The sequence below is a fragment of the Nipponia nippon genome, unplaced genomic scaffold, assembly GCF_047370975.1.
Source record: "Nipponia nippon isolate SJK-2023a ecotype South Korea unplaced genomic scaffold, ASM4737097v1 scaffold_5, whole genome shotgun sequence".
NCBI lineage: Eukaryota > Metazoa > Chordata > Aves > Pelecaniformes > Threskiornithidae > Nipponia > Nipponia nippon.
In genome coordinates this window covers 52,705,167-52,714,215 of record NW_028262369.1, presented here as the reverse complement: position 1 = coordinate 52,714,215, position 9,049 = coordinate 52,705,167, and the positions used below count along the sequence as shown (strand labels likewise).

The following is a 9,049-nucleotide window of genomic DNA, read 5'->3' as shown; positions in this document are numbered from 1 at the left end:
GCGCCCCCGCCCGCTCCGCCATCCACCCGCCGCCGGAATGTGGACGGCGCTGGCCCGGCCCTGAGGCGGCTGCGAGGCCAGCCGAGCCCTTCTCGCCCGGCCTCCCGCTCCCCTGCGCAGAGAGCTGGCGGCGGCGGACGGGCTGGAGGCGGCGGCGGCGTCGCGGGGAGGACGGCTTGGCTGCCGGCGGTGAGAGAGGGGGGCGCTGCCTCGGGCCTCCTTCGCCGGGGCGAGGGGAGGGGGTGGGGGTCTCGTGAGGGGCGGAGGCGGGAAGCGTCGTCGCTCCCTCAGGAGAACCGGCGGGGAGGGAGAAAGGCGCCGGTTCGCCCCCCCCCCCCGCCGCCCCGTGTCACGGGGTGACAGTGCCCAGTGACCTGAGGTGGCTTCCTGCTCCGGCGGGCCCTGCCGCCAGAGCTGCCGCCCCCGGGCCGGCTGCGCGGCCCCGGGAGCCGCCGGCTGCCTGCCCCGGCCCCGGCCCCCCTCGCGCGGGCGGCGGAGGAAGGAGGCGGCACGAGGTGCGTGGCTGTTCGGGGACGGTGCCGCGTCCTCGCGTTTTCTGGTGTTTGTGTTGGGGGGGAGTTCCCCGTGCGCAGCGGGGCGCCGGGGTGATGCCCCTTCGGGAGGAGCGGAGCTGGAGGAAAGTGGGGGATTTAAAAAATGAAGTTGGGTTCGTGGTGAGGGAAGGGAGAGGGTTGTGGGAAGCGTTCATCTCCCTTCCTCCTCCTCCTTAGGAAAAGTGAAGTCACTTCCCAAGAGCCAAAACTAGCAAACTACTGTCCTAAATCTGTGCCGTCTGCATGGCTCAGATTCATCCACGTTTTGGGTTTTTGTGGGTTTGGTTGTTTTTTTTTTTAATTCTATTTTTTAAAATTTATTTTTTCAAGCCCCCTTCCACAGTTAGGCCCTCCTTAACTGTGATCCGGTGCAAAAATCCTTGTCTTAGATAGAGTACTTCAAAACCTGCTGAAACCATCTGAAGTGGGTATGGCACTCTGAATGAAATGGACTTGGCCACTCTGCTCATTTGTAAGTTTCTGAAGTGTGGCATGTACTTTGCTCTTGGTGTCACTCTTTCAAAGCTGTGTTGTTAAGATTGCTTGTTTTTGATAGTGTTGTAAACAAATCATAACATCGTATTTCATAGCTGCATGCATGTATGCATCTGTTCTTTTGCACAAGAGGGGAAAAAAAAGATTTAGAGTGTCAACTCTTTTTAAAACAGAAACAAATCCAGCAACAAATAAGAAATAGCTTGCTTAGGTAAGCGTTGCTTTTCTCTTTCACTGTCAAGCTGTAGTCTCACAACCATGTTGGCAACTTTTCAAATAAAACTTTGGAGAAGGGCAACTGTCCTTTCTGTCTCCAAAGAGAGATCTTGGTGATGTTACAGGCAATGTTTTCTTATCCCTTTAAATTCAGGAAAGGTACCATGGCTTTATTTGACCGAATCTCTGTGATATAGGCCAAAAACCTGAGTGCCCGTCAGACCAACTCATGCTCCAGATATTATGAAGATTTACTGAGGGTATAAGATTTTTTTCTGCCTGTGTCTAGGTTTTAAGTAGGATTGTAGCCAATAGTGTTTATGTGGGTTATATGGTATTAATGATACTAATTAAGAGGTTAGTTTGCAGTTTAAACTTGAAGGGACTACAAATATAGTTACACGCAGTAAGCACAAATTGACTCCAGTGTTGTAAGAATTGAAGCTAAATTGGAGCATTATTGGAAGTACTCTGCAGTGTTTTCTTTAAGATGGTTACAGTGAAATGTATTGCTTGGTTAAAAATAGCATTTGGTCCTTTAAACAGCGATTCACAGATTAAGATTTGGTATCATTAATAAGGGGATTGCGAAAAGATCCAGGGCATAATGGGGCCTTCTGTGGAAACAAAGTTCGTGGTGCATACTTCCTAGCATTCGAAGGTAGTCTGAGTAGTGGCTGCGCCTTCCCTTGTGTCATCAATGGGACTTCCACAGCCAGGAAGTGAGTTAAGAGAACTAATCGCGTCAAAAAGTAGTACTTTTATTTCTTTTTTTTTCCTCCCTGAGTTACGTTTTGGTGAGAACAACTTCCTCAATCAGCTCACTTGCCTGGTCATATGGACATTGTCTCAAACCAGAGGAGGAAGAAGTGTGTTGGTAGGGAGGAGGGCACAACTGCAGTCCTGATACAGTCACAAAACTTGCGATGGGTGATGCGCTTATCTGGGTTGTGGTTTTATGGTCGGTAAGTTAGTGTAAGAAGGCGCTACCACTAAAAGAAGCTGCCCTCTGTTTTGATTGGCTTATGCCACTTGTGGTGAAGGTAGCAAATGATACTAAAGGTGGTAGGAGCTCTTTTTTTTTTTTTCTGTTGGTACTGCCTTACGTTGATTATGAAGCCATGGAGTCATTTGTCTTTTTTATTTACTTTCGGCAACATTAAATGGACTACTGCTTTTTAAGAGCCACTTCTATGTCTCTGTTTTTCTTCCATGTGTCCACAGAAGTAGCTGTGGTTTTTTCCTGCTCTCTCCTTTGCATATCCTTTCTTCTCTCTAAACTTTTTGCTGATTCCTTAATTTCAGGGAACGATCTGTGCATTGTTAGATAGGGGCTTTTTGTAAATTTATTCAGCTCTAATTTAAAAATAATCCGTTGTATATTGTTATTACCTCTGCTATAATTGGAAGGCTATTTCAAACTTGACTGACCTTAGTAATTACACACCTTCTGATTTCCAGTCTGGATTAATTTGTCATTGGATTATACCTGTTTTATGTACCCAATGGACTGATATGTTATATTGGCACTTTTGATCTTGGTATCAAAACCAGCAGCACTCTTAAGCAAATGGATGCAAAAATGTGTCAAAGTGCAACACTGAACGTTTCTTTTCTCTTTTGACTGCTAGCTATGTTCATTTTTCCTGTAATAACTCTCAGTTTCTCCCCATGAATTTTAATTTCAACCTTCTAAGTGAATATTAAAATGAATGTTTCAGGTATTAACACTGAGCTTCAATAGAGGTGTCCTTTTAATGGAGATTAAGATGTTTTCAAGCATATTTTAATAAGATGTGTTTTTTGAAATTCATACCTTTGGCAGTTTGTTCCAGCCTTGATCTTACTCTGTTATGCTGGTACAGCTATTAAAGGAGCCATTATTGTAACCCAGATTGCTGAAGGGGTTCTTTCTCCTTTGACAGAGTCGTCGTTCATAAGCAAAGCCTGACATATTTGAAAAGAGATTGAAATTGATTTATTTCCCCTTTTTCTGTATTCTTAACTTCAAAAAGAAACAAAACCTATGCATAGATTATTAGAAAATACCTCCATGTTTTTTAGGGTGTTTACTTAATTTTGATATCAGAAATATTCCAAGAGGGGACTTTGTGAAGCTGAAAGAGAAAAAGTAGTTAGTTTGATGCGTGCGTATGTGTGACTGTTTGTAAACAGTACCTAAATAAATAAATTGGTTTCCAAAACCTGCTTAGTTAAATAGATTATTTTGAAAGATCAGTAATGCCCTTGTGGCAAACCTCTACTATATTGTTTCTTTGTTGTGATGTTTCTTGTTCTTTGGAAACAATAGCAGGGGCAAGGGTCTTTCTAGTGTTTTTAAGTGAACAGAGGAAAAATTAGTTTTTGCCACAAAGTGAGATGAGTCACAGCCCTCTGCTTTCTGACTCTCATCGTCCCTGAAACACGCATCAGGATATCAAAGAAGGTGTGGGGCTTTTTTAGACCAAGTAAGCTTAAAAGGGTAAAACTGTTCTGATGCTAAAAACTGATGTTCCCTAGTTATGGGGGAAGAAGTTCTAAGGGCAAGTAGATAAGAGATGTTTACATTTTTGTGTACCACATTGGATGCATGCTTACTATATGTACAGGAGAACTGAAATTCTTTAATACATGATTAGGAGTAATAAACTTGACACAAAAATTGATGAATGAAAGTTTGTGAAATGGAATCATAGCCAGATGAAATAATAAATTAATGAAATAGAATCATTTAGGTGGGAAGGGGCCTCTGGAGGTCATCTAATGCTTCTGTCTTCTGTGTGCTTCTGAAGCTGAGATCAAAACTGTTTCATTTTACCCTTTCATATATAGAAATGTGAAAACTTTGAAAAGAAATTTTTTGAAGTCTTGGTTAATAAATGATTCTAACCTCAGTGTGGATGTGGTGCTTAGGGACATGGTTTAGAGGTGGACCAGGCAGTTAGGTTAACAGGTTGGACTCGATGATCTCAGAGGTCCTTTCTAACGTTAACGATTCTGTGATTCTATGAAATGTTTGAATGAAAGATGTCAGTTCCTCCTAAGCAAGCAGTAAGTGTTGCCAGGCTCTTGTGATAAGGGTGTAAGTCCTGTCTAACATGTAGAGTGCAACTTGTACTGTGGTGTCAAGGAGACAAAACAATGAGAAAAATGAACCACACCTTTTTTTATTTTTAATTTTTTTCCTCCCCACAACTAAAATAATTAACTCCAGGTAGAAATTTACAGCTTCATTGTATGCCATTCCCATTTTTGTTCATTGTAGGTAAAAAGGAGATGTTGATATTTAGCAGCAAGATGGTTAAATAAATACTTAACTTAATGCAGTCTGTACGTAAGTGCTTTCAATTGGAATTAATTTTATGTTTTTCTGTTGATGCCTAAATACATTTTAGAAATCATTGGAATAAACCAAAATTTTGGAAGTGGAACCATTTTAAATGACTAGTGGGGGATCATTTGTTTCATGCATTTATTCAACCCCTCAGTTGTAATCTTTGAGTTTTGTTTTTCTCAGTTATTAAAGAAAAATAAGGGAGAAAGTTGTTGAGCCATAGCCTGTGCAAACAGTTTGAGACAAAGTTCTTAGTCGGTTTAAACTCTCTGCATGTGCTTGACATTGCCTGCAGTTTCTTAACTGGTATAAGTGTTCTGATTTGTGCTGATGTACTTTTGTTGACTTAGCGGTCCCAAGATAAAGCCTGGGTTATAGGCTCAGGTATGTCAGTTACTGGTCTGACTTTTCTGTCTGAATAGGTCTTTGGTGTCCGTTTGGACTAGAAATACAGTTTTTTAGCATGGTTGGGAGCTCTGAGTTGATTTCTAGTGTAGTAGAGAGGTATTCGAGTGGAGTTACATTTCTATGCAAAATGATGCTCAATAACTGCTGTAGTTAATGGTGAAATTGCAGTCTGCACATTTGCCTTTCGAATGTTATCTTTCATTTTACATTAGGCTGCTGGCAAACTTAAGTAGTGAAGCTCATTACTAATGATGGTGGGTAACTCACTGGCTTAATTGCTCTAACTCTTAGTATCTCCCATATGACTTCTAAATAGGAAAGAAAAGGTCAAAGGATAGAAAAAAGAAAAGTGAAAGGTATTTTTAAGAACCAGTAAGTTGTCAGTTAAAACAAGATTTCAGTCAGTGACTGAATCTAAGAGTAGATCTTGAACGCCGTTTGCTAAGTGGCTGAGTATGATTTCCACGTTACTGTTGGGCTTAGAAGTGAACTAACTTGCGTGGAATGGACGCGAGTTTAAGTGACAACAAAGTCTTTTCTCAGTACTTGCTATAAAACTCGTGTAGTAGTAATCCTTTTAGTGTAAGGAATCAGGTTTGAGTAACTTAGCGTTCATGACCAATCCCTGGTCTTTTCTTGCAGGCAAATACAGTTGTCAGAATGTCTCTTACATTATGTATTTTTTTTTTTTTTTTTAATTCTTTCCTTACCAAAACTTCTATATGGCAAGTTTTGTATTGCAAGATGTAAAAGTAGAAGTTTCCAGAGGACAGTTACTTAGTAGTTATGGAATAATCTTGAAGTTATACTTCTTGTCAGTGAATAAGTGATTCTTAAACCCCTGTACTTTCAGGGTGCTGAACGAAGTTAAGTAACTGTGCTTTCAATTCAAGTATAGCTGACCTTTCTGGTTAGGTCATGTCTGTTGTATGTACCTTAAGACACACCACCAGATGTTTTTTTTTGGGGTAGGAAGCGTATTCCAGATGTTGATCTGTTGCAGTTGTCCATGCATTTGATAGGCGAACCTTATTTTTCCTATTGGAAAGATAGAGAGAGAGTTAAGGCTTTGTCTGAGAATCTTATTCTAAGGATTGACTTTTAGTGTGAACTAATTGTTTAGTTAATTTTGATAACCTTCACTACTCTTTAGGGAAATAGATCCTTTTATTTTAAAGGTTTCTGTCTTAACTAGAGATGCACCATCACCCCCTCCCCAGCAATGTTTTATTTAAAAAGTAGTTACATTGAAATACACTGCTTTTCTATTCAGTACAATTACTCATGTTACTAGTGTTATGGCCTTACAGTGATATTATAGTAGCATGTCTCCAGGTATTTTTGAATGTTTTGATTATAAATACTATAGCAATATGCACTTTCTGAAATTTCTCCAGTGGAAAGCAGTTCAAAGTAATTCAGTTTAGATATATTGACTTGATTACTGCATTTCACAGAGATCTAGAGTCTTGTAATCTACTATTTCAGCATAATAAGTAAGATCGTTCTAATTTGTGCTTCTGTTGTGTATGCAAACTATTACTGTGTTTTTTCTGAAATTAGACAAAATGATTTTGCTGAGATTCACAGATTTGTTCCAATACGCATATTTGTTACAAACACATTACAATAAAAAAGTATGTATGTTAATTTTTTCTCTTCACTGTCTCTTTATTCCCCTCCCAAAATTTTAACTTAGGATGAAGGCTTTGCTATACCTTTTCAGTTCTCAGGCCTTTGCAGGCAAATCAATGTGAAAATAAAATGCAAATAATCTTAATCTCATGCATTGTCTTTGTGTGTGTGCATTTAGATACAAAATACAAGATCCAGAATTTTAATTTAGAAGTAGGTAGAGAAATTCAATAACTGGCTAAACTTTTAAAATAAGCTTGCAAAAATAATTTGGAGTTTTTTTCTTTGTACTTAAATAAGGTACTGGTATATTTCCCTTTATTAAGAGTTTGAATGCTGTAAACTGATATTTTTTCGTAGGAGCCTGCCTGATTTTTTTTTATTTTTTTTTTTTTAAGATGCTACTGAGAAACAAATTAGACTAGATTATATGATTTGGACTGAGCCATCTGAAATGCATATGGCAGAAAAAGGATTCCCCCCCCCCCCCCCCATTTTGTGAACCTTTTGTTTTATTTTGTTCCACTGGTGTATAGTTTTGTTATTTCCTGTTATTTTGAAGAGAAGTCTCACAAGTAAATTCTTGGTGGTGGTGCTGTATAAGCAATGGCTGTCCCCAGTCCCAGCTGCTTGGTTTTGTCTGTGTTCTGTGCATTTATTGTGCTAACATAGGTGCTTGTGTAGTCAAGTGTTGAACTGGCTGAAGAAAAGCTCTAATCCTTCTTTCTTTCTCTGGGGTTAGTTGTCAGTCACTTAAGCTGCCCAGGCTCTTTCAGTGTGTGACTGCCCAGATATTTGTGCAGTCTTAGCAGAGAAGGTGGGAAGAGTTGCGGCTGCTTAGGCAGTTCTTCATCTCTTGCATCTTCAAGATATTGCTGAAATATCTGTAGCTTGTAAGTATCAACATTTTCAGCTTGGATTTAAGTGTTTGTGAGCACTGGAGTGCAAAACAGCAATAGAGTTGAAAGAGAACTTTTTCTATGTGCCAGCAGTTGGTCTGGGAGTAAAACTTGCACTGGAACGCAGGTCAGGTGGTGCAGTGAAGACTAGCCCTTGGAGATACTAGTCCTTTCTGTTCATGTAGACAGAGTTTGTGTTTGGTCATAGATGTACACTTCTCTGATGAAAAGGTATTTTTATTTCTGTTATACTTGATCCTAATTGCTATATAGTTAGTGTTGGCAGTATAAACTTCCAAGAAATTGGGAACTGCTAGCTAGATTTCTTCTTGGAGAAAACTGTTCAACGATTTTGAGGAAACAAAGAGTAAGGAATGAAAATGACTAAGGGTGCTGTAGAAAAGTCAGTAACTGATTTTTACATTGTTTTGAATGTTAATTGTTACTGTTTATTGCTATAGGGATGTATAAAAACTGTGAGGGGAGAGGGGAAAGAGTTGATCAAAATGTCCAAGAAAATACTTTGTCAAGCCCCAAAAGATTAACCTGAAGCTGGAAGTTCCCCATAGTTGTTGTGACTGCTATATTTGCCTTTGACCCTTATAGCTTCCCTTCTCTGATTCTTCTTTTCTTTCATCATATTGAGACATCGGAAAGTGAGACTGATTGTAAAGGGGTCAGGCTGAAGTGTAGGTTATTACCTAGCTTTTGATAGTAGCCAGAGAAATCAAAGGTTATAATAAGACAAATACAAGTGATCCTTCTTCCAGCATACTCTCCCAGTTTCTCTCCCTGGCCTCTGTGATTCTCCTTTTTGTTCTTTCCCGTAGTAAGTGAACTCCTGGGTTCTTACTGTGGAGTATGGAAAAAATAGTTGTGTTATTCTGTACATTTCCCAGAAAATTCCTGGGAGGTGCCATAATAAGATTACATTCTCACACTGTGTAAATGTGCAGTTAGTATCATCTGTTTGCTGGGGCTTCTGAACAGCTGACAGTTGATTTTGCACGGACAGGGCTTGGATGCTTTGTTGGGCTTGTTGAAGACTCAGTTTTGACTTGGATGTGTGATGGAATGCTGGTGCTTATCTAGGTTGTATTTCATATTTTGGATTTGGATTCCTTGTATTGTAAACGGTTTACTTCTTCCATTGGTTTTTCCCTGGTGGTGCCAGCGTTACCCATTCTAACACTTTGGCTTGTTCGTGGTAGCCCACCTGTGTTAGTTGCAATCTCTCAACTGCGTGTTTGTCATTTTGCGAGCTTGTACTGTGTTTAGGGACTTCAGAACTTAACGCTCTCCCGTAATGGAGACCAAGGTGGTATACTGAAAATACTGTTGTGGAAAGCGTGTGCTTATAACTACTTAGTAGAACATGACCCTTCGTACTTCTTCCCATTTCTGTGAATTTTATATTTTAGATTAGTTGCCTGTAACTTCCTCCCTTTGTTTCCAGAAGTAAAAATGTTTTGTGGAAGTATTTAGAATGTAAACATTGATAGTAAGCT

The 9,049-nt window shown here is 40.0% G+C and overlaps 1 protein-coding gene across 5 annotated transcripts in view; it reads left to right on the top strand.

The window, feature by feature from the left end:
* Nucleotides 1-28: 28 nt before the first annotated feature.
* The window catches only part of RABGAP1L (RAB GTPase activating protein 1 like), a 261,730-nt gene continuing 252,709 nt past the window's right edge, over nt 29-9,049 (top strand). Inside the window, exons 1-2 of one of the 5 annotated variants that reach the window (XM_087733877.1) lie at nt 29-189; nt 948-1,026. The gene's annotated coding sequence lies outside the window, so the exon portion shown is untranslated. Of the gene's footprint in view, nt 190-378; nt 516-884; nt 1,027-9,049 lie in introns of those variants that run through there. The other 4 variants (XM_087733876.1, XM_087733875.1, XM_087733874.1 and 1 more) reach the window with 4 other exon arrangements.